We start from the raw sequence: 12,721 nt of genomic DNA on the forward strand, positions 1-12,721 counted from the left end.
GTCTACAGTTTGTCACAGGTGTCCTGCACAGCACAGGGCAAACTAGTGAGTCCTGTTCTGGTTTGAGTTTAACCATTACTGACTTGTTTTCTTTCTCCTTCTTGTCCACGGCCAGGAGTGTTTGGCAAAGTTTACCACACTTGGGTTGGGGTGGGGCGGGGGACATACGTGTAATGTAGGATCAAGACCTTTTCTAAACTGTTTGGTACCTTATGTCACCTCATAGCAGTAGCTCCCAGGAATTGGTCTTGTTCCCAGTCAGTGAATTCTAAGAGAAGTCAGATAGAGGGCCCTACTGTCATGAAGATTGGGATCTGGGCACATTGTCAGAGCAGCTACCCTCTTTTGGAATGGTGATAGCACGGAATATTTCTTAACTGTGTCCTATATGTATGTACTACTTCACATAATTGTTATAATGGCCTGATTAATTTTGTAATAGTCTTATCCCCATTTCACAAATGAAGGGGAAAAAAGTGGTTACATCATTTCTCTAGGGTCATAGAGCTATAACAGGAGGTAGGACTGGATATTGTACCATATGATCTGCTTTCACAGCCAATGTTTGTACCAGCATTTCATACTATTGCCTCTCCTTTGATTACCTCTCCAAGTTATGGTTTTCCTATTCAAGTAGAAAGCAGCACCTATGCTTCAGATGAGGCCTGGCAGGACATACTTATCTTCAACTGGACGTGTCGTGGCTGGGAAGTTCTGTCATTAATTCAGCAAATATTCACCAAGTGTCTTACCAAAGCCCGGCACTGAGTTAGATCTCATGGTCATGGTCTTGTGGTGCACACGGAATCTGAGCAAGTTCTTAGAAATGGGTGCTCTAGAAAGGAATTGATCCAGCAACATGGTAGGTCATAATGAGGTCTCAGTTCTGAAGATAACCTGGAAACTGAAGGATGAAAGGGAGTTAGCCTGTTGTGAGCCTGGAGAGAGTGTGCTAGGTGAAGAAGAGTGTGTTCAAAGCCTGGAGGCCAACTAGAAGCTGTAGCCAAGGTTCTTTGGTTCTCCAGAAATCACCCAAGAGCCAAAGCACCCAGTTGTGACTCCTAAGGTGCACGTGAGGAGGATGTGCAAGCACCCAGGCTGGGACCCTATGGCAGATCAACTTTGAGTGCCACCCTGGCCGACTTCTTGCCCAGCCTACTTCTGCAGAGACACAGGGAAGCGTGGAGGCCTATTTCTGAGTTTCAGTTGCTCCAGGGAGTCATGTGGGTGGGTCAGGAGCAAAGTGAGTCCAAACCACTGTGAATCAGCACAGGATCTTCAACACTGTGAGGTCAGGATGGATTCTAATATAAACATAAAATAAATCCATCCAGCTCACCAGTTAGGGAAAGAAGCCCAGTCTTCCAATGGGAAGTAATCATGTGAGGTGGTTGTTATTGTCCCATATTTTTCAGAGTTTGTGATTCACTGATATTTGAAATCTTGGGGAAAAAAATATGCTATAGGAAGAACCAGGGCTATTCCCTAGGAATAAATAGGAATGATCCTGATGCATTTTATTTCTGAGGACTTGGTGATACCTGAGTCACCAACTTCTTGCTGTTGCAGTTTCCTTTTTGAAGTGACATCTCAGTAAATATCCTCGATCCTGGTAACACGTCAAGCTCTTCTTCATTGATGAAAGTTCTCACTAGAGTTGAGAACTGGGCTAGATCAGTAGAGGCACTAGGACCACTGTCCTGTGAATCAGGAAAGGAAAGGGAATCACTTATCCCAAAACCCCTCTGATATTTGAGTGCCTAACCCATCCCAGGTATAGTACTGGGCACTTGCTGGAAGCTGTTGATGGACCATGGTTTCTTGAGGAGAAAGTCCAGGGAAAGGAGAAGAGATTCAAACAGTGAGCTAGGGGAAGGCAGAGGACAAAGCTCACCTGCTTTCCAGGTGTATGCAATGGGCATACAGGGTCATGGGCTCAGGCACTGAGGAGGAAGCGCTGACATAAGGGAGATAATAAATGTTCTGAGATTTCATCACCATCGAAGAGTTCTGACACATTACTGCAAGGGCTTAGCTCTCTCTGATTCATATTTCTCTTCTGCTATGGGATCATTTGGTTTTTGAGCGTGTAGAATTACTGACTGATTTCTCTCTGGTCAGATTCTTTTTAGCTACACACAGACCCTTCTTGTAATGAAAACCAGGTTTCCTGTTACAGTTAGCTTTACATTCAGGTAACATGTTACTGTCTGGAATGAGCAAGTGTCGAGTTTGAGTCATATTTTCCACACTGATGCTAAGCCTCCATGCTTCCTATGTCTGGTGTTGAAGGGGAGACTGAGAAATAAAAAACTGTGGCTAGGTCAGAAAATTTATTTCCCACCCAAAGAGTTAATTGGCTTCTCCAAAGACATGGAGCTACTGAGGCCGCTCCCTGAGCAAAGAGAATCTGAAAGGCTTCTAAGTCACCCTCAGTAAATGCTCTGTGAAAAGCTGGCCTCACTTGGTTAGTGGACACTGGATCCTTCTTTCTGTTGGCCACAATGCTGGAGGGAAGCCTGAAGAAGTCATCTGATGTTCAGTATCTCATAGAACCTTATTTTGAGCTGCCTTCAAAGACTCATAGAAGATCTTTAGGTCCTGGATTAAAAGAGTCAATTGGGAAGAATAGTGTTACTGGAAATTATTTTCCCTAGGGGCCATGTATAAATGGGAACAAGTATTTGGTTAAAAGTCCAGTAATCGGCCCATAGCAAAGTTTCATGTTAGTGCGAAAATTATTTGTGCACATGGTAACCAGACTTTTTTTGTTGTTTGTGAAAAGACTGAATCCACTTTAAAAATAGTTAGTGGGAGTGGGCGCCTCAGTGGCTCGGTTGGTTGAGCATCCAACTCTTAGTTTCAGCTCAGGTCATGATCTCAGGGTCATGAGATTGAGCCCCACATCCGTCTCTGTGTTCAGCGAGGAGTCTGCTTGAGATTCTCTCTCTCTTCCTCTCCCTCTGCCCCTTCCTCACATGTACTCCCTCTAAAATAAATAAATAAATCTTAAAAAAAAATTAGTTATTGAGACTCATGCTTGAAAGGTGGAATTCACACACATAAAAATTCACATATATGTATATTTATACACACATGTATAAGGACAGGATCAGAGGGAGAATTATTTCTAAAGTTTGGTAGTACTTTGAAGCTACTTACTTAAGAAGTCAAAATTACCTTTTAGGGAGGAAAACACCTTAAAGTAATAATAATAGTAAAAAATAAAAAAACAACCCAACAACCTAGACCACTTGGGTGTAGTTTAGGTAGGAAAGAGCATCACCAGAATTTGGAAATCCCAGTAGCCGGAGAAAGCTCTTGAGAGGGGATGAGTCTGGGAGGTGAAGGGACATGGTGCTGAATGGCCCATGGGTTTCATATATGGAGGTGTCTAGAAGTGAGTTTGAAGTGATTTCTTAATTGGTGCTGTAGTTATTCTCAGCTACCCCAAATCTTTACAGTTTGATACTCTAGTATAAGAACAGCAGGAAGGATGTCATCAGACCCAGAAGCCAAGATGAAGGGGATGAGCAGGTTGCAAGCCCAGGTGGTACGGTGGAAAGGGGAGAAAGCTCATTTTTCCCCAGATGTATTTGCAAATACCAGAAAGTGGGTGTGGGACAGGGAGGGGAAGCAGAAGCACTGAGGTTACTCCTGCACTCAGGTCTCCTTTGGAATCCCAAGAATATTTCCAGTAGTCACCACATTTAGTGTCACCTCCTACATGCTTCTGAAAGGTAGACAAACATCTTCCTAGAGCTTTCGAGTTGTTGTTTTGGTGTGAAAGTCTGAATATATTTGTGTGGTTGCTAAGTGGATTTTGACCCCTAGGGGGTGATCACAGCATATGGTAAAGGGGTGGGCGCTGGGAGGGCAAAAACAAAGATAAGAAAACAGTCCTAAGTTCTCAATTTCAGTCCCAACTGCTGGGTAATGACACATAAGCACCCATGTGGGTACAACAGCCTCTGTCCAGTCACATCTCCTGGACCACAGGGCACATTCCTCCCTGGACCTGCAGTTTGATGCCTTCCTGATGTCAGAAGCTCAAGGGGGTGAGTCAGCATCCCTCTGTCACCCACGGGAGGTTTGGGAGAGAGGGTTGGGTGGGATAAGACTCCTATTTCTGCAGTAGGGGCCCCAGTCCCTGAGGAGATACTGTGGCTGCAGCCAGACCGACCATACCCTGGATGGGGAAGTAGACCACCCCAGGGCGACACAAAGGCAAAGAGCGAGGAATTGGAGGCAAAGAAATAATATGGGTTCACTCTCAGTAGAGCCTGCTCCAGCTTCGTACAGCTCTCGGGGGCCATTCCTGGCCCAAGAGTTGAAAATGGAGGTGGGAATCGCACCATCAGTCTCCATGGGACAGTTCCTTTTCTGGCCCTTTCTGCTCTAATGAAACTGGATGATGGAGCTGGATTTTCTCTTCTGCTTCGCTACTGGCAGAGCTTGGGGGCCTGGGAGCTCTCTTCCCAGCCCTGCAGGCTGCCCCATGGCCCCAGTGCTCCCCAGGTGGGATGATGGACGCCACAGACTGATGGACTGGAAATATCTTTTAAGCAGTCTGTTCTAAAAACAGAAACAAAATAAAAGAACAAACAACAACAACAACAAACCCAACAACAAACAAAAACTTTTCTACGTATACTTTTCAATGAATTATACACACATAATAACCATCACGGTCAAGATAGAGACTGTGTCCTCACTGGAGAAACCTCCCTCATGCTCCTTCCCAGTCCATCTCCCCAGTCACCCCAACCCCAGACAACCACTGACCTGATCCCTGTCACTGTGGATGTCACACACACAATCACCTGCATAGGACTCCTGTGTCACTCCTTGCACTCAGCATATTTTGAGTCTCATCCATGTGTGTGTCTGAGTGTGTGTCATTCCTTTTAATTTCTCATTGGCATTCCACTCTACAGATGTGTCTCAATTTCTCTATTGATGGGCACCAGATTGAGTCCAGCTTTTGAATATTATGAATAAAGCTGCTATAAACAGTCATGTACAAGCCTCGGTAGGGACTACTGCTCTCATTTCTCTTGGCTAAATAACTAGGTATGGGGTTGCTATTTACCTGCAAACTGCACGGTCTACCGTCAAGAGCCATCGTTTACTTTTCTAATTGCGTGCCGATTTACATTCCGACCAGCAAAGTGTAAGAGTTCCGGTTGCTCCATGTCTTCCTCAGCACTTGGTAGTGTCAGACTTGTCCATGTGGGTCATTCTAAGAGGTGTGAGTGGTATTGCATTGTGGCTACTGGCACTGAGCATCCCATCCTATGCTTATTACGGATGTGAATATTTTCTTTAGAGTAGTGTCTGTTTAAATATTGTCCTTATTTTTTATGTTGTCATTATTTAGTTGTAAGAGTTTTTAAACAATATTTTTGACTTGCCTTTTCATTTTCCTCTTTTTTTTTTTAAGTTTATTTAACAGAGAGAGCGAGCACGTGCGTGCACAAGCAGGGGGAATGGCAGAGGAAGAGGGAGAAGCAGGCTGCCTGGCAAGTAGGGAGGTAGACCCTGGGATCACGACCTGAGCCCAAGACAGACACTTAACTGACTGAACCACCCAGGCTCCCTGCTTTTTCTTTTTTTCTAATATTTTATTTATTGATTAATTCATGAGAGACACTGAGAGAGAGGCAGAGACATAGAGGGAGAAAGAAGCAGGCCCTCCATGCGGAGCCCCTTGTGGGACTCGATCCCAGGACCCTGGGATCACACCCTGAGCCCAAGGCAGAGGCTCAACCCCTGAGTCACTCAGGCATCCCTGCCTTTTCATTTTCTTGGCAGTGTTTTTCAAGAAGCAGAAATTTAAAAACCTAATTTATCATCATTTAATGTTTTATGCCTTTTGTGCCCTAAGAAGTATTTGATCACCCTGAGATGATAGAAATTTTCTTCTGTGCTTTCTTCTACAATTTACATAGTTTCAGTTAAGTTTATGTTCCATTTAGAGTTAAATTTTGTGTACAACATGAAGTAAGAATTGAGATTCTTTTTTAAATGAATATATAATTATTCCCATACTATTTGTTGGAAAACTATCATTTTTCCAGTGAGTTACATGGCATGTTTGTTGAAAATCAGTCCTATGTGTGCAGTTACTCCTGGACTCCTGGTTTTGTACATTGATCTAGAATTCTATTTTTTCACAAATTTTATGGAAAGACTTGAAATCAGGTAGTGTAAGTCCTTCAACTCTGTACTTCTTTTTCCACATTGTTTTGGTTGTTCCATATCCTTTGCATGTGAATATAAATTTTAAAATTCACTTGTTGATTTCTACAAATAATATACTATAATTTTGATTAGAATTGCTTTAAATTTATACATCAATTTGGGCAGAATTTACGTCTTCTGTAGAGACGACTTTGGGCAATAGTGAATATTCTGCTTCATGAACATGGTAGGAGTCTCCAACTATCTAGGTCTTGTTGAATTTCTCTTAGTAATGTTTTAGAAATTTCAGTGCACTCATCTTGTGCTTACTTTGCTAAATTTGTGCCTAAGTATTTCACATTTTTATGTTACCGTAAGTGGTATTTTATTTCATATTTCTGCTTGTTTGTTGCTTGGTATGTAGAAATAAAACTTGTTTATATTGACCTTGTGTTTGTCACTTTACTAAACTCACTATTTTATTCTAGTAGCTTTTTTGTGGATTTAAGAAGGATTTTTAAAATATTTTTTATATATTTGTTATTTTTTTATAAACTTATTTTTTATTGGTGTTCAATTTGCCAACATATAGAATAACACCCAGTGCTCATCCTGTCAAGTGCCCACCTCAGTGCCCATCACCCAGTCACCCCCACCCCCCACCCACCTCCCCTTCCACCACCCCTAGTTCGTTTCCCAGAGAGGATTTTTTTTTTAAAGCCATGATCATATGTCTTTAAATAAAGTAAGTGCTACTTCTTTTTCTCTAATGTGTGCATCTTTTATCCCTCGTTCTTGCTTTATTGCACTGACTAGAAGCTCCAGCACGATATGGAATAGAGGCTGTAAAAGTGGACATCCTTACTTTATTCCTGATCTTAAGGTGACATCCGTCTTTTACCACTTGCTGTGATATCAGTAGGTCTTTTGTGGCTACCTTTTATCAATTTGGGAAAAGCCTCCAATTCTTGCTGTTTCATCATAAATAGGTATTTAATTTGATCAAATGCTTTTCCTACATCTATTAAGGTGATCATATCCATGTTCATTTTTAGGGCATGTTACACAGTTTGTGGATTCCAAATTTCCTACTATCTTTCATTAGTGCTCTTCCCACATTTTACTTTTTAAAATAACTCTCTTGAGCTCCTGATCTCTCTCTCCTTATTTGTCATGCCCCACCGGACTGAGTCACTGCTGAGGCCCAGCTTTAAGGGGGAGGGCAGAGGATTCAAGGCAGCAAGACTGGACTATGTTCCAGGTCATTTCTGCCTAATGGATCTAATTAAGATATTAGTACCTACATCTCTCCTTCCTCTGTATATGAAATAAGAATAATGTCTGCTGCACTGAAACACGTGGACTGAATGAGATGACTTGCCCTGAGAGTTACATATATGAGATGCTTGTAACACAGTGGAATAATTACTGATCTCAAAACAATTTTCTTAAAGGAAACTTAACATGAGGAAATAAGAAAGAGAGAGAGAGGAGAAATAAAAATTCTGGGAATATTATTTGCACTGGGAAAGTTCTCATACATTGTTAACCCCAACCTTCTTGTTCCTATACCTACTTGCAACCCATTCATACCTGGGTGTATATGGAAATTAATGTTAGCATGAGGAGCATCTGTTATCTTGGCGACAAAACGTGAAAAGAAAAGTCATGATACATCCCCAAAGCAAGCAAATAAACTAGTTGCTTATATGATTGCAGATGAATTTTATATACAAATTGCTTCAAGAGTCAAGAAAGAAAATCAGAGCTACCTAACTAGAAAAGCAGATCCTTGACTCACTTTTCTTGGAAACCTCTGATAATGAATTTCTTCACCTGCTGGACATTTTGCAAGCATATAGTGAAGTATGATAAAGATTACTGAATATGTATAAATTTTGTTTATTTTGTATTGTCTTATTTTGGGTCAGATTACTGTTCAAACCTAAAAGCCTACAAATATGCTAAATACACAATGATACAATCATGAACAATTACATGGATCCCTACTGGTTTTTCTTGGGACACCTTTGTTCATGCCAAGAGCTGTCACTGTGTGGATGTAGATGAATTATTTTCTGGGAGTAAAAAGTGAAGAAAAAGCAAAGGACATCTCACTCGTTGCTATAACCTTGGGGGAACAGGATAAATCTGGTTTTGGCATCTCTCTGAGGAAAAGAATATCTTGACACGTACATAGAGCTCTTGGAGAAAGCCCAGTATCCATTGGCAAGAAAGGGCGAGATTCTGAATACATCTAAATAATGGGCATAGCATTGAAATGCCTGACTATGGCAGACCGCTCACCAGGATATAAATCATGCTGCTTGCCATGTGCAACACATCAGACATGAGTGTGACTCCAGCTCATGTAATGAAATGGCTTTTTATGAAGTTTGTGCAGATAAATTAAGCAGCAAGCAGCGTTGCTGAGAATTGTGTTTATAATCCAATTTTGAGAACAAAGCTGAAAAGACACTGCTACGTCTATAACAAAAACAAAGCATGCCTTTTGAGATGCATGCAGGCAGGTAGATTGATCAAAGCATTGAAAACACTGGAACACCTTGTTCTCCTCCATAAAGTCAGGGGTGAGTGGTGTGAATTTTGGCATCTGCCCTGCCAAAATTTGTTCTTCATTTGTTCTAGGACTACAAGGCACAAGACTCTCTTGGGGGCAACGATTGTAAGGACTCTGCATACCCTGGGGAGTAATCATGCCTCCAGAATCCTCATTCCCCAGGAGGTTGCATTACGTTAACATATTCCTAACATTGAAATTAAGATCCCTTTGACAGCTTCCCAGATTTTTTCTTGAAAATATTTAGGGCAAAAACAAAGCAGAAGGCATCTTACTTCTCTCTTACCCATGTTATCTGGAGGGCGATTTTCTTTGCTTCTCTCCAACTGGTTCTGGCCCAGAACCCCAGAAAAAAGGTCTTTCTCTTCCTAGGACTTTGCTATGGCCAACATAGCTAGGGCCTGGAGGACGACAGGACAGGCTTGTGGAAAATCCTCACAGGTCCCTGTCTGGTTGGCTCAGCTGCATTCTATCTGATTCGATATTTTTTCTTCGTGATGTTATTCAAGGGTCAAATTCCTGGTTTCCTTGGTGTAAATAAATCGACTATGTATAACCAGTCTGCAACAGAAGGCACATCACCGTATATAGAGTGTAAGAGAGATTTCCCTTTGATGAAAAAAAAAATGTTAAATGTTTATAAGAAATTCTGCAGGTCTGGATACCATTAACTTTAAACAATTAATAAAAGTGACACTAGGACACAATAAATTCTAGTTTTCAAAGAAACAATTTGACTTTATACATTGCTTCTGCCTCGCTGGTGTTTGAGATGAAAGGGACAGTAATTGAAATGAAGCTCATCAGCATTAGAGAAGGCCTCATGGAGAGAAGCGGAGGGGGGTGGTGGGTGGGAAGACCGGAATCCTACAAAACAGGGCAGGAGCTCAGGGATCAGAGGGAGAAGGCCAGAGGGGACACATAGCTACTTAGGAGCCAGACCGGGGCCTGGAGAAAATATTTTAAGTTTTATAAAGCTAAGAGAATAAGCAAGGGGTGGATTAAATACATTTTTGCATCTACCTTCCTTTGGTGGTCCAGTTCCCTTATTGAAAAAAAAAAAACAATCCTCAAGCTGGACAAAAGAGGTTTCTATAAACTGACTCTAGAAGCCAATGGAAAAATAGTACATTATACAAATAAAGAATAACAAATATGTAATCTAGGGGTCCTAAGTTCTCCTACCATTCTGGGGTTCCCCTTCTTCAGAAATCTAAATAGTTCAAATAGCTCGCATGTGAGTGTTCGGTGGATGCTTTATCAGCGCATCTTTACTGGGACCATATCTAACCTTATCTTGTATACATTGTGCTCTCTCTCGTTTTGGGGTCGTGGGGGGCTGGCCTTTCACTTAGTCAAGCACTCACACCACCTCCTGCCAAAGGGTCATGGCCCAGGCTGGATCCTTTTCCTCGCTTGCTGTGATTAACTTCACATGTCTCAGATCACAGCTCAGATGCCATGTCCTGGAACAGAATGCCCTGCCTCTCTCCACGTTAGATGAGGCCCCATATCACAGCCTCTTCTAGCACCTGTAACTCTCTTTTATGTCCTTATCGTAGTTGTAATAGGGCACTTGAGGGCAAGCCTTTCGTTCTGTGTGGAAGCACGGACTGGAAGCACCGTGTGGGCAGGTGTCACCTCTACTTCTGTTTGCCAGAGTTTCTCTCGGCTTCTAGTCAATGCCTGGCACAGAAAAGGTACTCAGTACATAGCCACTGATGAATGGACGATGGATGCTGCCTAAAATCAAAGACCAACCTGGCTTGCCTTAACTGGGGATTCATACTATGCATGGAACACAACAATTTCCATGGGAAGAAGCAACGTGCCACATCAAACTTATTTGTTCTAGAGAGGCCACATTTTTATTGTCATTGTTGTGTTCTTTGGAACTCTAGCCCCAACTAAGGTAAGCCTTCCTTTTCTGCGGTTGAAAGTGGCTTTTCTCATTCTATCAGTTAGCAGTGAGAGGTCTGGGGTTGCTTCCAGCCTGTGTTCCACAGGTAACAATGTGTTCAATGTTTATATTTGTCACAAACCCTTTCTTCCCCCCAAATATCTCATAGTCCCTCTACTTTAGCTTCCTGCTTTTGCTATAATTGCATCTCCCACCTTTTTATGAAAAAAAAAAAAAAAACGTTTTTCTGAAGCTCCTGTTTGACCTCAATTACTTTTTTGTTTCCTTGTTCCTGCATCATATTCCTTGAAGATGGAGGTGCTTGAGTCATAGTCTTCCCTGTTAACTCCATTCCTTCTATTCTCTGGGGGGTTCCAGTGTCTGTGAAGCTAAGTCATGTCAGGCTCCTTCACCCACCTGCAATGGAAGCCACTCCTAGAGTCACTCTCTCAAGCCAGCCCCCACCTGTCTTCTCGCACATCTCCCTCTGTCGCATCCTCACCCCTAATGCAACAGTCCTTCGATCACACATATACTCCATATTTCCTCCATTTCTAGCTGTCAGCATCTGGAACCCTCTCCTCAGACTCTTTTCTCCCTAGAAACCCTGCCCTGAAAATCTCCCACTCTGAATCAATCCCCAAATGCACCATCTTCCCTCCTGTGTCTGAGCTCCAATGCACAGGTCAGTATGATGGCACCTTGGTGGTCTGCAAGGGCAGCTGAGCCCACTGTTTTGCTTGGATCGTCTCTTTTCTGTCCTTTGTAATGAACACAGTGAGCCAGCAGCAATGCCCACAGGGTCGCTCACCCTACAAGGACTCCCAAACTCCCCCCAGCTTACCTTCCCTCAGCCTCCACCTCTAGTCCATGGTTTCTTTATCCTGTTCTTCATGCAGGCACTCTGATACGATTGAACCACTTTCTCTTTGCTGTTGCTCTTACCTTGTACTATTGCAGGACACTACTTTTAGTTTCCATGCTTCAGTTCTACTTAGAGTTTTCTCAGATGCTAAGAATCCATTAGAAGTGCACATATCCTGGGAACTAGCCTTGTTAGGGACAGGCTTTTGAGCTTCTCCCTTCTCAAATTAAAAAGAAAGAATGTTAGATGAGACAAGAATATCTGACAAATGTTCTCTTCTCTTTGAATACTGTCCTTGCTTCTCATGCAAACTTTGAGGATATAGTCTACAGACATGATGTACTCGTACATTCCATCAATCACTGAGTGAGTTCAATCAATGTGAGTGTCATGCAATTTGCTTACTGGCAGGGAAGAGGTTGGGAGAATAAATGTATGGATAAAGGAAGAAATCAATATTTAAAAATCAACTATTGGACACAAGGACATGATATGGAGATTATCATGTATTACTTTCGTTTTCTAGGTACATAGAATCAAAAACAGAGATTTCAGAACATGAACATTAGCCCACTACGCCTTTCCAAAGAAGATGAGATAAAAGAAATGTGTTCTTAAGTCTAGTTCCTGAGAAAAATATAAGCTTGGTAGGTAAGGGCAGTGGAGTGTTTGGCTTGAAGGAGCCTTGGAGGCAAAGCGTTGTCATACAAAGAGCGGGATATCCTGGTTTATTATGGAACCACCAACTGCCATAGTTTCTCCTCACAGTGTTTCATCAGTGAATGAGCACTGAGCTACAGCGTTTCCAAGATCTCTTCAAGACTTACATCCAGTATTATCTCCATTCATCTTAGAAAGCGCTTGTCTAATTTGTAACTTCTAATGCATGTTAGATTTACACATCATAAAATTTTGATGTCTCCTCAAAGGTCAGATAAATTAAAAGGAAAGGAAAAGTTGTTAGAAACATAGTTTGTCTGAGGAGCCAATTCCCAATCAGAAATCTCATCCAAGCGCCCTGGCCAGGGGTTGGGATTGGGAACATGTGAGTGTTGGACCTCCCGTGAGAACAGATGCAGCCGTGGGGCTCTCAGATTCCACAGCCAGCACGGCCGGCTTTCCAAAGAAGTAGTTAAAACCTTCTGATCACACCACAGCGTCTTCTTTTCTCTAGGCAGCTAAAATTTCAGAC

The 12,721-nt window shown here is 42.3% G+C and overlaps 1 long non-coding RNA gene across 1 annotated transcript; it reads right to left on the reverse strand.

Annotated features, from left to right (window-relative positions):
* Positions 1–1,568: 1,568 nt before the first annotated feature.
* Positions 1,569–9,319, reverse strand: LOC119864095. The gene is made up of 3 exons (XR_005372898.1): positions 9,051–9,319; positions 2,465–2,601; positions 1,569–1,700 (listed from the first exon to the last, which is right to left on the reverse strand). It is a non-coding gene; the product is annotated as an uncharacterized LOC119864095 (long non-coding RNA).
* Positions 9,320–12,721: the final 3,402 nt, after the last annotated feature.

Source organism: Canis lupus, chromosome 18 (genome assembly GCF_011100685.1).
Source record: "Canis lupus familiaris isolate Mischka breed German Shepherd chromosome 18, alternate assembly UU_Cfam_GSD_1.0, whole genome shotgun sequence".
Lineage (NCBI taxonomy): Eukaryota > Metazoa > Chordata > Mammalia > Carnivora > Canidae > Canis > Canis lupus.